Consider the following 17,664-nt stretch of genomic DNA (forward strand, 5'->3'; position numbering starts at 1 on the left):
GTGGCACTGTTTACAGCAAATGAAACAATTCAGTTAAATGCATGTTACTGAAGAGAATGGCAGTAAGACGATAAAGTGATTGTTCTCTGTTTCCTCCTCTTTATACCCTATTTGGAACTGGATTGATCATTCTCACAGTCAGCTGGAGGCTGATGCTGCTGTTGCTGCAGCTTGATATCAAGCCAGAAAGGGATAAGAAAGGTATCAAAGGGAAAGTAGGCAGAGAATAAGCAAGCAAATTCAGGCAGAGGAAATGAAAGAGAAGAATGGCTGGATGGGAGGAAACTAAAAGACTTGAGGGGAATAAAAAAAGCTGGAAGAGTTCGTAATGTGGTTGCAGTCAGTTTAGGTTAAAAGTACTGCTGATTGGAAGCTGTCATCTGTGGAACTCTGTTTACAGTCTTTTCCTGTTAGTGCCTTGTGTTGCTGGGTTTGCAATCCATTTGTTACTGTTATACCTGGCTTTTGAAGGCAGACTGCAATTTGACTGAAGCTGAGGCATCGAAGACTGGTGGCAGTGTGTAAAAGGGACTCCGTTATCACGGACTGCTCACACAAGGTCTTTTGTCCATTTGACTGTGTAAACCAGTGGTGATCTGCTGCATCTGTCAGATAGTGTGGATTTTCCTGTCTTGCCCGAGACAGAGGATTAGCATTTTCACATGGTCTGCGTTTTGGGAAGCGCATGGATTTAATCATCGGGGCCGATGGATTGGCTGACTGTGTTATGTCTCTGCCTGCCGATGGTGAAGTAAAACAGTGTCTAGGTGTTGCATGATAGGGTTCCTGCTTTCACTTTCCTGTACGGCTGCTGAATTCCCCAGCTTATGTCAAACCTCTGTGCATATGGGAGATACATTACCGTATGGCGTGCTATTACCTTGTGATCAGCTCAACACATCTCAGCAATGGGCATTTTAGAAGCATTAAAGGAGTTTTTAGAGGTCCCCTGTGCAAGAATGGGAGTGAAGCACTGGTAAATTTAATGCATTTTTCTTTCCAGTTAATTATATGTAATAAACTTTTAACGTTGTTACAGTTGCATACTTGGCTGTGTAAATTGTGTCTTTTGGAAAATATGCGGTCACCGAAATCAATTTTTATTTCTTACAAATTGAAACTGATTTTTCTTTACGATGCACTTTGTTTTCGGTATTGCTTTGGTGCCTGAAGAGACGTGATGTGAAGTAATTGGTGGCAGAGTATATGTATATGTATAGCTGAAGCAGGTTTAGGGGTCTGATAGTCCAGAAACTGATGAAACATTCATTTAGTTAATTAGAACGGCTGCCTCGCTGCATATCTATATATAGAATCGCATTGTGGCTGAATGTTAAACTTAGTTTTGCAGATCAGTTATTTCAAAGCATTTGCAAGCACTGTTTGCGATTGCTACTTTTTATCGTTACAGATATAATTGTGCTTTAATTGTTCAAGTGTGTTGTCCGAGTGCTCAATTCCCAAATACATTTTTATGCCTTGAGTTAAAACACCAATTTTATCATCAGACTGTCAGGAGAGTAATTTCCATTCCGAATGAAAAGGTTATGACGGCCATCAACAGAGAACTGGTAGATTTTGTTGCGGTCTAAATTCGCTGAAGATGCCTTGGTAACATTTATGCTCATTGATAAAATACATGCGACGTGAATGTGAGAAGTTGCGAGAACACACGGGCAGCCTAGCACTGCAATAATTTTGCCTTTGGAATGTCTGGGGAAAAAAATGAACGTGAGAGAGAAAAATAAATCCTCAGTGCATTTGCCTGACAGTGGAATTTGTCTATTCAAATACTCCAGTATCAACAACAAAAATAGTACCCCAATTTCCGGCGCCTGCTTTCCTCACCTTTTAAGCGATAGTTTCAGTTTATGATAATTCTGAAGGGGAGCAGAAGATGGAAATTGAAAAGAGTATATTTGACATTCACGAAAAGAAATCCAACTCGATTGAATTCAGAAGATAGCTCGCTAAAGGTTTTATGACAACTGATTCAGTCATGCAAGTGTTACTCATTGCCAGTGTCAGGTTGTGTTATATCACAAATGTAGTACGATTCATGATGCAGAAGTTGAAATTCCCTCAGAAGAGAAATGTTGAAAATTGCCACATGTGGTTTGCATCTGTCAACGACTAAAATTTCGGATTAGTTGCGATCACTTAAATGCTTTATTGTCCGTTTGAATATTTGTAATGCGTCTTATATTTCTATGTATATTATATTGGATCATATTGGGAGTTTAAGATGCTTTTTGAAAGTCTTTATGCTTTTCCCATTTTCTTGATGCTATCATTTAGAAATATCATTTTAGATTTTCTTTACTGAGTTGTGGCATTATTATAAAGATTAACCTACAGGTGAAGTGGGCTGCAAAACCTTCTCATTTCTATTTAGCTCTCTTTAGCTGTCTCGAATTCATTGAACTGAAAGCTTTTCTAAATCTCACTGAATGTGCTTCAAAACTCTCAAAATACATTCAGGATTTCTCATCTAAGAATTGTAAAAAAAAACTGTTTAACATTTGAAATGATGACGCAGAATTAGAATCGAGAGCCGAATGGTTGCATTTTTGCCAACATTCCACTCGCAATAACTTTAAACAGGTATGCTTGTAACTTGATAAACTATTATCTTGGGCAAAAAATAATGTCATCATTTTCTAAAGGGTTAATATGAACTTGACATTAATAGTGAAATACCTCTACTATCCAAAGAATTATCCTGATAATTAACAAACACAAGTTAAGTATTGGTTAACTAAAATTGGGATTGTTAATCCACTCATACAAAAGCAAAAGAATTGAGGATGCTGGAAATCTGAAATAAAAACAGAAAAAGTGCTGGAAATACTCAGCAGGTTCGATTGCATTTGTAAAGAGAGAAACAGAGTTAATGTTTTAGGTCGATAACCTTTCATCAGAAGTGAAAATTGGTAGAGATTTAATATGCTGCCTGACCTGCTGAGTATTTCCAGCATTCTCTGCTTTTCTTTATAGTCAGTCCATTCTTCTGGCGCAGATGTTTATTGCTTAAATGATCTACAGGTGCCTTTTTTTTTATTACCAACTAAGATGGTTGTTTCAAGTGATGTGTTTGCTAATTATTTTTGTATTTTAGTTCATCTAAATAAATAATGGTTGTGGTTATTTAATATCCACTGTGCCTGTATATTGTAATACCCACCAGTGCAACAGCTAAGTATACAATATGTGATGTGTGTGTGTTTGGTGGTGTTGGTGGGTGGAGTTGGTGGTGGAGGTAGAATAGGGTGGGTGGGGGTGATGAGGCGATGAAGGCAAGGATTTCTGTAAGCTCAATCGGAACAAAAAAACACAATTTTGAGGCTGAGATACCTAGTTGGAAATGACAGGAAAGAAATTCCCTTTGGAAGTTGTAATGAGCTAGAACTCATTGCTATGGTGTATTTATAAACCTAATGCAAATACACTTATGTACATAGGTATATAGAATGCAGATTCTATCTTTCTTCAAAGCACATTATTTTTCAGCAAATCCCCTGATGCCCTCATGCTCCTAATTTTCCAAGTGCCCATCATCTAATCAGCAACTCAGGGTGAGCTAATTTTTTATACAGTTTCCGTTCATGCATGCTTCATATTATTGTCTTTATTTCTGTCCCTTCCCTATATGGGAGATGGAGTGCTGCATCATGGCAATATTATATCTAGTGTCTTGTCAAGAATCTGTGAAAAGAGATTGGTTTGATGGTTCATTTGGTAAATGTAACACCTAACTGACCTGTACAAATTATAAAGTCCTAAAATAAAAACAGGAAATGCTGGAAATATTCAGCAGGTCAGGCTGCATCTGTGGAGAGAGAAACAGAGTTAACATTTCAGGTCTGTGACCTTTCATCAGAACTATAAAGTCCTATATTTCATTTCCAGCCTGTGGTAGGTTAGCTGATCTCAACTAGAGTAACAGTGGCAAAGGGGCTCACTCCATTGACACTCGTTGGCCGGGATTTACTGTGACTGTAAGAGTGGGGTTGGCCAGGGTGGGGTGGGGGCTGGAAGATGCAGTTGGGACGTGCTCACATGGAAGGCCGAAGTCGTGATGTCACTTCGAAATTTTATGAGTGGTGGAAAAGGTGGAGGGCAGACTTCTCACAGCAGCATGGTAGGATATCAATTCAGGTACTTTAGAAGGTGATTGACTTGAATTTAAATACAATTAACTGGGTGGGGGGGGTGCTTGTGAAGATGCCATTACCAATGGGTAGGGGGCTTGTGGAGATGCCATTACCAATGGATGGGGGGCTTGTGGAGGTGCCATTACCAATGGGTAGGGGGCTTGTGAAGGTGCCACTACCAATGGGTGGGGGGCTTGTAAAGTTGCCATTACCAACAGATGGAGGGTGTTCTGCAAGGGACACAGAGGGGGACTGCCACTTGCTCCCAAGGGAGTAGCAAGGGGCAGGTTTTGGGGGAGGTGGACTGGAAGGAAAGTACAAGAGGGGAGACACCACCTCACATGGGGCAGATGGGCAGATCCACCTAGTCTTCTTGCCCCCCCCTCGGGAAAAGGAGTAGCGCAGAAAGAGTTAGGACCAGGCATTGGTGGGGCCACAACAGGAAGAGCAGGAGCAGCAGGAGGGCCAGGCTCTGGGTGGCCATGCTAGAGAAGGTATAGAGGGGAGCACCAACTGTCTCCTGTTTGAAGAAGGGCTTATTCCTGGGAGAGAGTCTAACATACATGGCTCAACTATCTTCAGATGTCTGAGGAGAAGTGTCAGTGCAGACTGAGGCACTCCAGGGACGCAATCACCAATCTATGTGCCATGTTACAGGATGAGCTGAGGCCCATTGGGTTTGGTGGACACCAATGCCAGTGGCCCTGAAAATCATCATGACACTCTTATGCGTCCGATTCTTTCCAGGAATCCACAGGGGACATGTATGGGATCTCCCAGGGTACAGCCCACCGGTGCATCAAAGAGGTGACCAGTGCCCGGTTGAAAAGGGCCAACAGGTATGTGTGCTACTGAATGGGCCCAGGCAGTCCGGGGGAGCCTCCATCATCTTCACGGCCATCACTGAGTTCCCCCAAGTGCAGGGTGTGATTGACTGCAAATATATGGCCATTAAGCCTCCCACAGACCAGCCAGTGGCTTTCATCAACAGAAAGGGCTTCCATTCCATCAATGTGCAACTGGTCTGCGACCACCAAAATTGGATCCTTCAGGTATGTGCGGGGTACCTGGGAAGCAGCAATGATGCCAACATTCTCTGGCATTCCCAGATTCCAGAACTATTCTGGCTCATGAGCGCCTTGAGAAATGGATTCCCGGGACAATGGCTATCCATTGATGACATGGCTGCTTGTGCCTGTGAGGAACCCTTGCACTGCAGCTGAGGAAAGGTACAACACCTGCTATGGGTACACCTGTGCGACTATCAAGCAGGCTGTTGGACTCCTGAAGGTGAGATTCAGGTGCCTAGGTGACTCCGGTGGTGGCACGTAGGAACATAGGAGCAGGAGTAGGCCATTCAGCCTGCTCTGCCATTCATTTAGATCATGGCTGATCATCTATCTCAACGCCACTTTCCAACACTATCTCTATATCCCTTGATGTCATTAGTATCCAGATATTTATTGATTTCTGTCTTGAACATGCTCAATGATTGAGCTTCCATAGCCCTCTGGGGTAGAGAATTCCAAAGATTCACCACCCTCTGAGTGAAGAAATTCCTCCTCATCTCAGTTTTAAATGGCCTACCTCTTATTCTGAGACTATGTCCCCTGGTTCTAGACTCACCAGCCAAGGGAAACATCCTATCTACATCCACCCTGTCATGTCCTGTAAGAATATTGTAAGTTTCAATGAAATCACCTCTCATTCTTTGGAACTCTAGAGAATACAGGCGCAGATTCTGCCATCTCTCCTCATAAGACAATCCCACCATCCCAGCGATTAGTTTGGTGAACCTCCGTTGCACTGCCTCTTTGGCAAGTATATCCTTCCTTAGATGAGCAGACCAAAACTGTACACAATACTCCAGTTGCGGTCTCATCAAGGCTCTATACAATTGCAGCAAGACTTCTTTACTCCTGTACTCAAGACTTCTTGCGATGAAGGCCAACATACCATTCACCTTCCTAATTGCTTGCTGCATCTGCATGTTAGCTTTTAGTGACTCATGAGCAAGGACACCCAGGTCCCTTTGGACATCAACACTTCCCAACCGCTCACCATTTAAGAAATAACCTGTCTTTCTGTTTTTTCTACCAAATTGGATAACTTCTCACTTATTCACATTATATTCCATCTGCCATATTCTTGTCCGGTCACTTAGCTTGTCCACTTGTTTGTTCACTAACCTCCTGTGTGGGACCTTATCAAAAGCCTTCTGAAAATAGAAATACACCACATCCACTGGTTCTTCTTTATCACTGCTACAAATAACATCCTCAAAAACTCTAACAGGTTTGTCAAATGTGATTTTTCTTTCATAAATCCATGTTGACTTTGCCCAATCATATAATTATTTTGTAAGTGTCCAGTTATCACATCCTTTATAATAGATTCTAACATTTTCCCTACTACTGACGTCAAACAACAGGTCTGTAGTTCCCATTTTCTCTTTCCCTCCTTTCTTCAATAGTGGGGTTAGATTTGCTACTTTCCAGTCTGTAGGAACCTTTCCTGAATCTATAGAATATTGAAATGCATCCAGTATCACTATCGCCACCTCCTTCAACACTCTGGGATGTAGCTTGCCTGGTCCAGAGGATTTATCAACCTACAATTCAGTACTACCTCTTTATTAATACTAATTTCTTTCAGTTCCTCATTTTCACAATTCCCTTGGTTCCCTCGTATTTCTGGGAGATTTTCTGTATCTTCCTCCGTGAAGACAGATGCAAAATGTAATTGTTTAGTTTCTCCGCCATTTCCCTATTACCCATTATAAATGCGCCTGTCTCTGCCTGTAATAGACCCACATTTGTCCTTGCTAATCTTTTCCTTTTCACATACCTAAAGAAGCTTTTACAGTCTGCCTTTATGTTTTTCGCTAGCTTGCATTCATATTCTCTTTTCCCTTTCTTTATCAGTTTCTTGGTCATCCTTTGCTGGATTCTAAATTACTCCCAATCCTCAGGCTTACCACTTTTTTATGGCAACCTGGCAAACTTCTTTTGATCTAATGTAATCTTTAACTTCTTTTGTTAGCCAGGGTTGATTCATCTTTCCTGTTGGGTTTTATGTCTTAGAGGAATGTATATTTGATGTAGACCATGTAATACTTCTTTAAATAGTAGCCATTGCCTGTCTACTGTCAAATCTTTTAGTGTATTTTCCCAATCCATGATAGCCAACTTGCCCCTCATAACTTCATAGTTTCCTTTGTTCAGATTTAAGACCCCAGTTTCAGAAAGAACATTATCTCTTTTAAACTTAATGTAAAATTCTATTATATCCTGGTCACTATTACCCAACGGCTCCTTTACAGTAAGATTATTAATTAGCCCTTTCTCATTGCGTAATACTAAATCTAAAATAGCTCGATTGCTAGTTGGTTCTTCAATGTACTACTCCAGAAACCCATCTCATACACACTCCAGGAATTCATCATCCACAGTATTAGAGCAGATTTGGTTTACCGAGTCTATATATAAATTGAAATCATCCATTATTACTGTATTACCCATGTTACATCCCTAATTGCCCTTGAGAAGATTAGAGATACAGCACTAAAATAGGCCCTTCGGCCCACCGAGTCTGTGCCGAACATCAAACACCCATTTATACTAATCCTACACTAATCCCATATTCCTACCAAATATCCCCACCTGTCCCTATATTTCCCTACCACCTACCTATACTAGTGACAATTTATAATGGCCAATTTACCTATTAACCTGCAAGTCTTTTGGCTTGTGGGAGGGAACCGGAGCACCCGGAGAAAACCCACGCAGACACAGGGAGAACTTGCAAACTCCACACAGGCAGTACCCGGAATCGAACCCGGGTCCTTGGAGCTGTGAGGCTGCAGTGCTAACCACTGCGCCACTGTGCCGCCCTAGGTGGTGGTGAGCCACCTTCTTGAACCGCTGCAGTCCTTTGGGTGTAGGTACACCTAGAGTGTTGTTAGGAAGGAAATTCCAGGATTTTGACCCAGCGACAAGGAAGGAACGACGATATAGTTCCAGGTCGGGATGGTAGTTGAGTTGGAGTGGGACTTGCAGGTGGTGGTGTTCCCATGCAACTGCTGCCCTTGTCCTTCTAGGTGGTAGAGGTCATGGGTTTGGAAGGTGCTGTCTAAGGAGCCACGGTGAGTTGCTGCAGTGCATCTTGTAGATGGTACACACTGCTGCCACTGTGCATCGGTGGTGGAGGGAGTGAATGTTTGTGCATGGGGTGCCAATCAAGTGGGCTGCTTTGCCTAGATTGTGTCAAGCTGCTTGAGTGTTGTTGGAGCTGCACCCATCCAGGCAAGTGGAGAGTATTCCATCACACTCCTGACTTGTAGATGGTGGACAGGCTTTGGGGAGTCAGGAGGTGAGTTACTCACCACAGGATTCCTCGCCTCTGACCTGCTCTTGTAGCCACGGTATTTATATGGCTACTCCAGTTCAGTTTCTGGTCAATGGTAACCCCCAGGATGTTGATAGTACGGAATTCAGTGATCGTAATGCCATTGAATGTCAAGGGGAGATGGTTAGATTCTCTCATGTTTGACATAGTCATTGCCTGGCACGAATGTTACTTGCCACTTATCAGTCCAAGCCTGATATTGTCCAGGTCTTGCTGCATTTCTACAAGGATTGCTTCAGTATCTGAGGAGTCGCGAATGGTGCTGAACATTGTGCAATTGTCAGCGAACATCCCCACTTTTGACTTTATGATTAAAGGAAAGTCATTGATGAAGCAGCTGAAGATGGTTGGGCCTAGGACAGTACCCTGAGGAACTCCTGCAGTGACGATCTGGAGCTGAAATGATTGACCTCCAACAACCACAACCATCTTCCTTTACGCTAGGTATGTCTAACCAGCGGAGTGTTTTCCCCCTGATTCCCATTGACTCCAGTTTTGCTAGGGCTCTTTGATGCCATACTCGGTCAAATGCTGCCTTGATGTCAAGGACAGTCACTCTCACCTAACTTCTTGAGTTCAGCTCTTTTGTCCATGTTTGAACTAGGGGTGTAATGAGGTTAGGAGCTGAGTGGCGCTGGCGGAGCCCAAACTGAGGGCCACTGAGCAGGTTATTGCTAAGCAAGTGCCACTTACTTTATTTTATTTTTATTTAGAGATACAGCACTGAAACAGGCCCTTCGGCCCACCGAGTCTGTGCTGACCATCAACCACCCATTTATACTAATCCTACACGAATCCCATATACCTACCACATCCCCACCTGTCCCTATATTCTCCTACCACCTACATTTTATAATGGCCAATTTACCTATCAACCTGCAAGTCTTTTGGTGGTGGGAGGAAACCGGAGCACCCGGCGAAAACCCACGCAGACACAGGGAGAACTTGCAAACTCCACACAGGCAGTACCCAGAATTGAACCCAGGTCGCTGGAGCTGTGAGACTGTGGTGCTAACCACTGCGCCACTGTGCCGCCCACACTTGATAGCACTGTCGATGACAACTTCCATCACTTTATCTATGATCGAGAGTAGACTGATAGGGTGGTAATTGGTTGGGTTGGATTTGTCCTGCTTTTTGTGTACAGGACATACCTGGGCAATTTTCCACATTGCTGGGTAGATGCCAGTGTTGTAGCTGTACTGGAACAGCTTGGCTAGGGCGTGGCAAGTTCTGGAGCACAGGTCTTCAGTACTATTGCCAGAATGATGTCAGGGCCCATAGCCTTTGCAGTATCCAGTGCCTTCACTCGTTTCTTAATATCACACAGAGTGAATCGAATTAGCTGAAGACTGGCATCTGTGATGCTGGGGACTTCAGGAGGATACTGAAATGGATCATCCACTCGGCACTTCTGGCTGAAGATTGTTGCAAATGTTTCAGCCTTATCTTTTGCACTGATATGCTGGGCTCCCCCATCATTGAGGATGGGGATATATGTAGAGCCACCTCCTCCTGTTAGTTGTTTAATTGTCCACCACCATTCATGACCGGATGTGGCAGGACTGCAGAGCTTAGATATGATCTGTTGGTTGTGGTATTGCTTAGCTCTATCACATGCTGCTTACGCAGTTTGTCATGCAAGTTGTCCTGTGTTGTAGCTTCATCCAGGTAGACACCTCATTTTGAGGTATGCCTGGTGTTGCTCTTGGCATGCCCTCCTGCACTCTTCATTGAACCAGGGTTGATTCCCCGACTTGATGGTATTGGTAGAGTGGGGGATATGCTGGGCCATGAGGTTACAGATTGTGGTTGAGTACAATTCTGATGCTGCTGATGGCCCACAGCGCTTCATGAATGCCCAAGTTAGAGTTGCTAGATCTGTTCAAAGTCTATCCCATTGAGCACGGTGTTAGTTCCACACAACGCGATGGAAGGTATCCTCAATGTGAAGACGGGTCTTTGTCTCCATAAGGACTGTCTGGTGGTCACTCCTACCAATACTGTCATGGATAGATGCATCTGCGACAGGTAGATTGGTGAGGACAAGGTCAAGTATGTTTTTCCCTCTTGTTCGTTCCTTCACCACCTGCTGCAGACGCAGTCTAGCAGCTATGTCCTTTAGGACTCTGCCAGTAATGGTGCTATTGAGCCACTCTTGGTGATGGACATTGAAGTCCCCGACCCAGAGTACATTCTACACTCTTGCCACCCTCAGTACTTCCTCCAAGTGGTGTTCGACATGGAGGAGTACTGATTCATCAGCCGAGGGGGTGCGGTATGTGGTAATCAGCAGGAGTTTTCCTTCCCATGTTTGACCTGATGCCATGAGACTGCATGGGGTCAGGAGCTGATGTTGAGGACTCCCAGGGCAACCCCCTCTCGACTGTATACCACTGTGCCGCCACCTCTGGTGAGTCTGTCTTGCCAGTGGGACAGGACATACCCGGGGATAGTGATGGTGGTGTCTGGGATATTGTCTGTAAGATATGATTCCGTGAGTATGACTGTGTCAGGCTGCTACTTGACTAGTCCATGGGATAGCTGTCCCAACTTTGGCACAAGCCCCTAGATGATAGGAAGGAGGACTTTGTCGGGTCGACAGGACTAGGTTTGCCGTTGTCGTTTCCAGTGCCTCGGTCAATGCCAGGTGGTCCATCCAGTTTCATTCCTTACTGACTTTGTAGCAGTTTGATACAACTAGGCCATCTCAGAGGGCATTAAGAGTCAACCACATTACTGTGGGTCTGGAGTCACATGTAGGCTAGACCAGGTAATGACAGGAGATTTCCTTCCCTGAAGGACATTAGTGAATCAATGGATTTTTATGACAATTGAATTTCATGGCCATCATTAGACTAGCTTTTAATTCCAGATTTATTAATTGACTTCAAATTCCACTTTCTGCCATGGTGGGATTTGAACCCATGACCCCAGAGCAATACCCTGGGTCTCTGGGTTATTAGTCCAGCAACAATACCACTACGCCACCGCCTCACGTATAAACAGCTCCCACCAATGTTTGCTGCCACTTGCTGTTTCATATTTATCTTTATCTTTATCTTTATCCTTCAACTTAAAATCCTCTCTCACTAATGTACTGATCTCGTCCCTTCTTAAGAACGCTATCCCACCTCGTTTTCCTTTTTGCCTATCCTTCCTAAATGACGAATATCGCTGAGTATTCAGTTCCCAGTCTTGGTCACCCTGTAACCAGGTCTCTGTAATGGCAATTAAATCATGTCCATTTACCTCTATTTTTGCCTTCAAATCATTTACCTTGCTGCAAATGCTGCATGCATTCAGATAGAATGTCTTAACTTTGTCTTTTTAACATTATTCCGCATTCTGATCCTATTTGATGTTTGCCTTCGCTTTGTCTGTCTTCTATTTCACTTACTACTTTTCTACTTCCTGTTACCAGCTTTGTTTCCCTCCAATCTTCCCTTCCTGCCACACTCAGATTATCAGTTCCCTTATTGCTACCTTGCTCTCTTGCCTTCTCCTCTCTAAATTATCACATCCCTCACCCCCACTATTTAGTTTAAAGTCCTCTCTACTGCCATAGTTATATGACTCACCAGAACACTGGTCCCAGCATGGTTCAGGTGAAGACTTCCCAACGGTACCGCTCCTACTCTCCCCAGTACTGGTGCTCGTGCCCCATGAATTGGAACCCATTTCTCCCACACCAATCTTTCTGCCACACATTTAGCTCTCTAATCTTATTTTCCCTACTCCAATTTGCTCTTGGCTCAGGGAATAATCCAAAGATAATCCAAAGATTATTACCTTTGAGATTCTGCTTTTTAATTTAGCCCCTAGCTGTTCATACTCTGTATACAGAAACTCTTTCCTAGTTCCATCTATGTTGTTGGTACCCGCATGGACCACGACAACCTGATTCTCTCCCTCCCACTGCAAATTACTTTCCAGCCCTGAGCAGATGTCCCGAATGCTGGCACTGGGCAGGCATAACAGCCTTTTGGACTCTTGCTCTTGGCTGCAGAGAACTGTGTTATCCCCCTGACTACACTGTCCCCTAAAACCACTACATTCTTATTTCGTCCCTCCGCTTGAATGGCTTCCTGTTTCACGGTGCCATGGTCAGTTTGCTCATCTACCCTCCAGCCTTCACTCTCATCCATACAAGCTGAAAGAACCTTAAATCTGCTGGGCTATTGCAAGGGCTGAGGCTCCTTAGCCTCAGTACTTCACTTCAGTATGTCCCAGTGAGGGTCTGATGTATTGTGGTGGTCTGCTGTGCTCTGCACAACCCAGCACTGCAGAGGGGAGAGGCCTTGAATAATGAGGATATCATTGATTGCCCCTACTTCTCCAATGAGGAGGATGTGGAAGAGACTGCTGATCGAGGATGAGGAACCCCTTGCACCAGAGGCAAGGGGGAATGATAGATACACAAGGGAGGCTCAGGTCAATCTCATACATACCCGTTTCTTGTGACCCTTTCACAATCAGTGCAATAATGTGGACTTGCTATCCCCTCCTTCATGTTGCATTACATTGCCGAGCGCCCAGGTTCACAGTGTACACTGACAAAGCTGAGGACCTGTCCAGACACGGCTACTCCAACACTAGCATCCCATTGAGGGAGCAAGGCTATAGATGGCATCTAACAGTGCAGCAAGAATTGAAAGGATGATGAACAGCAGAGACTCTAAGATTTAATGATTGGTGCAAACTTCTAAAGCCTTAGCATTTACAAAGTCTAAATACCCATGAAGCCCAAATGCATCTAGGTGCTCCTCTTAACACACTTATCTGTGCTCCTACATGTTGCTGACCCAGTGACAGCAGCTGAGGTGGAGCCAGGCTGCTGATTGTCCTGCTCAGTGGCCTGGGATGACCTTAGCAGCCAGCCTTTAACTGCGTGGGACCTGGAGGGCCTTGGCATCTTGAGGGGTTCCCGCACCTGCTCTGTCATTGTGTCTACTGGAGATGCTGGGGCCACTGGCAGAAGGGCTGAGGATCTGCTATCCACAAGGAGCACCCTAAGAGAAGCCCCCAGAAGCAGAAGGCAACTGCTGCTCCTCCCTTACAAGGCACATTTGCACCTCCCTGTTCGCCTGAGAAGGATGAGCACCTGGTGGAAAGTCCATACAACATGCTCCCCTCTTGTCTTGCCACTGCTGCATAGAGCTCATTGTCATGGCAATGGCATGCAGGTCTGTGCACATCTCTGGCATCCACTGACTGGTCTGCAGGCTGGCTTTCCATGAATGTTGCCAATCTCTTGATGGAGGAAGCCATGCGTGCACATGCCTGAGACATGGCAGCAATCATGACTTGGACGGACTCTTCCATTCCTGGCTGCATATAGCATTTGGCAGCTCCACCAGAAGCTGCAACAGGTGTCATGTTGCCGACGACGCCAAAGGTATGGCATCAGCCTGGGGCTCAGCATAGGCCTGGCCTCCCACAGTCCTCTGAATGTCAGTGGCTTCAGCTCTCACAGCCTCCGTTAGCTGCTTGGGTGCGTCTGTGATATGCTCATCAGCTTGTGCCCCTGAATCTACTTGTGAATACAAGCCTACCGGCATGAGCATATTTATGCTGGTGGAAGGTGCGGGGGAATGATGTGTATCCCCTGAGGATCCCTCTTCCTCCTCAGAGGTGGACTGATGGCCCCCAGTCTCTGCAGCTGAGTGTCCTTTGAGATCTGCATGAGGGAACACAAACATTTAGAGGTTAAGGGCTTCACATCTCTTCATCCCAACCATGCCTGATGTGGAGCTCCACACGTTCAGTGGTGGACTCATGAGCACTATGCTTCATGTGTTGTTCAGATGCAACCCTGTGTCCCTGCACTTGTGCACATACTCTCTTGGGTTGACACTCCTGTTTCACCATCAGCAATCACACAGCTGTCGTGCAACACTCCCAGTTCCAGGGCCTCCTCCTCTGCTGGGGTCAGAGCACAAATGTCTGGAATGCCTCCACCAGTCTTGGCCTGTTCTTTATTACTTTATTATTGTGTGCCCATTTCTCCTGCAAGTAGAAGGAGGAACACTGTTTGTTTCCCACAAAGACTAGTAGAACATTTATGCAGTCCTTTGGCGCATGATGGGGGCGAACAAATGCCTCCTCCATATTTCTGCTCTCCAGGGGCGTGGTGTGGGTCAGCAAAGACAGATGGCTGACTCTTGCCAAGATGCAGCCATGCATCTAAAAGGATATGCTGCTGACACATCCCCTTGTCACCGCCTGGTTGTTCATTCCCTCCCCATCAAACGCACTGTCTTGCCACATATAAGTCACAAAGAAGACAGTAGTATGGAGGACACATCCTGGCGGAGCGAAGGAGGTCAATGACCCGTTTGTGGCACTGCACCGATTTTCGGGTGATGATGCCACAGTTGCTGACCTCCTTTGCAATCTCCTTCCAGGCATGCTTGGTCAGGTGGGATGGCCTCTTCTTGCCGTCCGTTGAGAAGAGGGCTTCCTGCCTTGCTATTGTAGCCTGGAGGAGAATCCGTAGGGAGTCATCACTAAACCTGACCCGGTGTCTTCCCTCTGCTATGGCGGCAGCAGTCTCCTGGTCTGCTCCTTGGATCTTCAGTTCTGCCACAGAGGTGCAGGGGTCTGCAGGTCTACCGCAGGGGTCTTCAGCAGTGTTTCTGAGGCAATCTTTAGCAACAAGGCAGCACAGCATATAGGACTGGCAACCCTTTAAAGATGGTGTCAGCACTTGCCTTTGAGTCAAGCTAATGCTACCATCGATGCCTCGTTGCCCGTTCCCAATCGTCAATTGAACAGGACCTGTGCCTCCAAGGAGTTAATTGGCTGGCCGCCGTGTGATTGTGCTCGGCTGGCCACATGGCACCTGTGCGGAAGTGGGACCCGCTTCTGGCGTTGCACCTTGACCCACACCATCCTAATAAAATTCAGCCCGTTGTCTGGATTCACACATGAAAGTTATAACAGGGTGTGGTATCAGACAGACATAGTGGACTCATATCCAAGTGTGAGTCTTTTTGCTTGAGGGGAAGAAAATTGGAACAAGAGAAAAAGAGGAATCTGCTAAACTTGCTCATAGACAAGTCTTCATATCATGTGATGCTGAAATGTCAACACTTCTGACTTGCAAGTGTTTTCTTCGAGCAACCCATTTTCAGAGTTTGTGACACATCCTGTTGAGATAAATCATCAAGTTGGCAATCAATTTCATTGATGTCTCAGTGCAACATATATTCCATACCTTGTTACATATGAGTACCACATGCAGTTTTATATCTAAATTTGAATTTCTTATGTATTTAGTGCTGCCTCAATTAAATATGGTCTGAAATTACTCTAAATTCAAACCTACAACAGAGATTTCTTTGGCTTTAAAACTGAGTCCTTTGAATGTTAGTATATGAACGTTTAACATATCCATATGAAAACCTTTGCCCATATTTTAATGGAGATATTAACCATGGGTTGATGTCACCATTAAAATTGTGTGCAAAGGAATTTCATATGAACTTGTGAAACACTTAGAGGTTCATTTGAGGGACTCATTTCATACCTAATTTCATATTAATATTTAAAGAAAGACTTGCATTTATCTCGTGCCTTGCACAATCTCAGGATGCCCCAAAGCGCTCTACAGCCAATTTAGTCATTAAAAGGAAATGTGTTAGCTATCGAGTAGCTAAAGTTGTACTTCAGCCAGCAACAATATAAAACGTACCTGCTGTAAAATCCAAAGTACACGTTTTGCTGTTGCTGCTTCAGTGTAAATCTTATTCATTATCATATAAGTTATTCTGTGAAACCTAGTGGACATATGGACATACATGAAGATATGACTTGGGCATCAGAATTTATGATACATTTTTCTTAATTAATTTCCAACTTTTATTAAAAATTGTAATTGCAAAGTATTTTGTTTGGGGTAAAGACCATGCAGCTGAGCTTTCGCAACAAGCTGCGGCCTTGTCCTATTTAACAGGCTGCGTGTTTTTGCAGTGACAGATGTTGCATCTGCCACTCTACCTGACATCAAAACAATTCCGAGTCAATTGAACAACTACTAAATTTAGAGCTAACATAAAAATTGAGCAAAATTAGTGATGCGAAAAATGTCCCTCAAGAGGTGTGAGAGTAATTTTTGCATTCAAAAGTTAATGGGTCATACACCAAAATAAGAAATTACACTAGAAATGAGATTGGTAGTAAAATAGAAAACAGTTTAAAAATTCAGGCCAATTTTGAGTAGGTGGACTTGAGCTAAAGATTATACATGAACTTATCCTTAATAACACAGGATAATTTATAGAGACAGGAATAGGAAATAGCCTGGTTTTGATTCTGTAGTAAGCTGTACTGGAGAACAGTTTGTTCACCAATATGTTCTGTTGTAATATATTTAAAGGGATTTGTGAATGATTTCGGTTTGATCAATGAGTAAGATATAGTAGATGCAGCATCTTTAAACTCCATGATCAGTTTCAGTCATGTGCATGAATAAAAATGTTGTTACGGCCAGGTGTGGAAGGGATCTCAGGCTCCCCTCTTGCCCCTTCCTCTTATTTGACCGCAACAGGGTTTATTCCTTTTAAACAGTGGTTGTGCTTACCACCTCCGTGAGCTTTTTACCTTTTACCTTTATTGAGATTGCGAAAGAACCAATCGAACAGGTTTTCTTGAGTTTAAACAAGAAAGAGGTAAGTTTATTATACTTAACATTCTAACCCTATTTAAAAATACTAAAAATACGCTGCAAATTCACGCACACATTCACTCGAGAATCACACAAATAGATTACAGGAGGGAACAATAGATTTGGTGGTTGGATTAAAGTCCAGAATAAATAGAATTTAAATACAGTCTGTAAAGTGGATGATCCAGTAGTCCTCAGCTGAAGCTGTATTCTTGAAGTTCTTGGTTGGTCAAAGTGTATTTTGGTTGGCTTGCTGTGCCCAGGGTTTTCCTGAAGGCAGGATTTGTATTTGTTTCTCTTCGCCTGGTTGCTGACTGTAGCGGTTTGTAGGCTTGGAGGTCCCCCCCCCCCCCCCCCGCAGATGGTTTTCACTTGGTGTTTTCTGAGTAGAGAGACAGAGAGAAGAGAGAGAGAGAGAGACAGGGGAGCAGCAGC

The sequence above is a fragment of the Heterodontus francisci genome, chromosome 2, assembly GCF_036365525.1.
Source record: "Heterodontus francisci isolate sHetFra1 chromosome 2, sHetFra1.hap1, whole genome shotgun sequence".
In the NCBI taxonomy this organism is placed as follows: Eukaryota; Metazoa; Chordata; class Chondrichthyes; order Heterodontiformes; family Heterodontidae; genus Heterodontus; species Heterodontus francisci.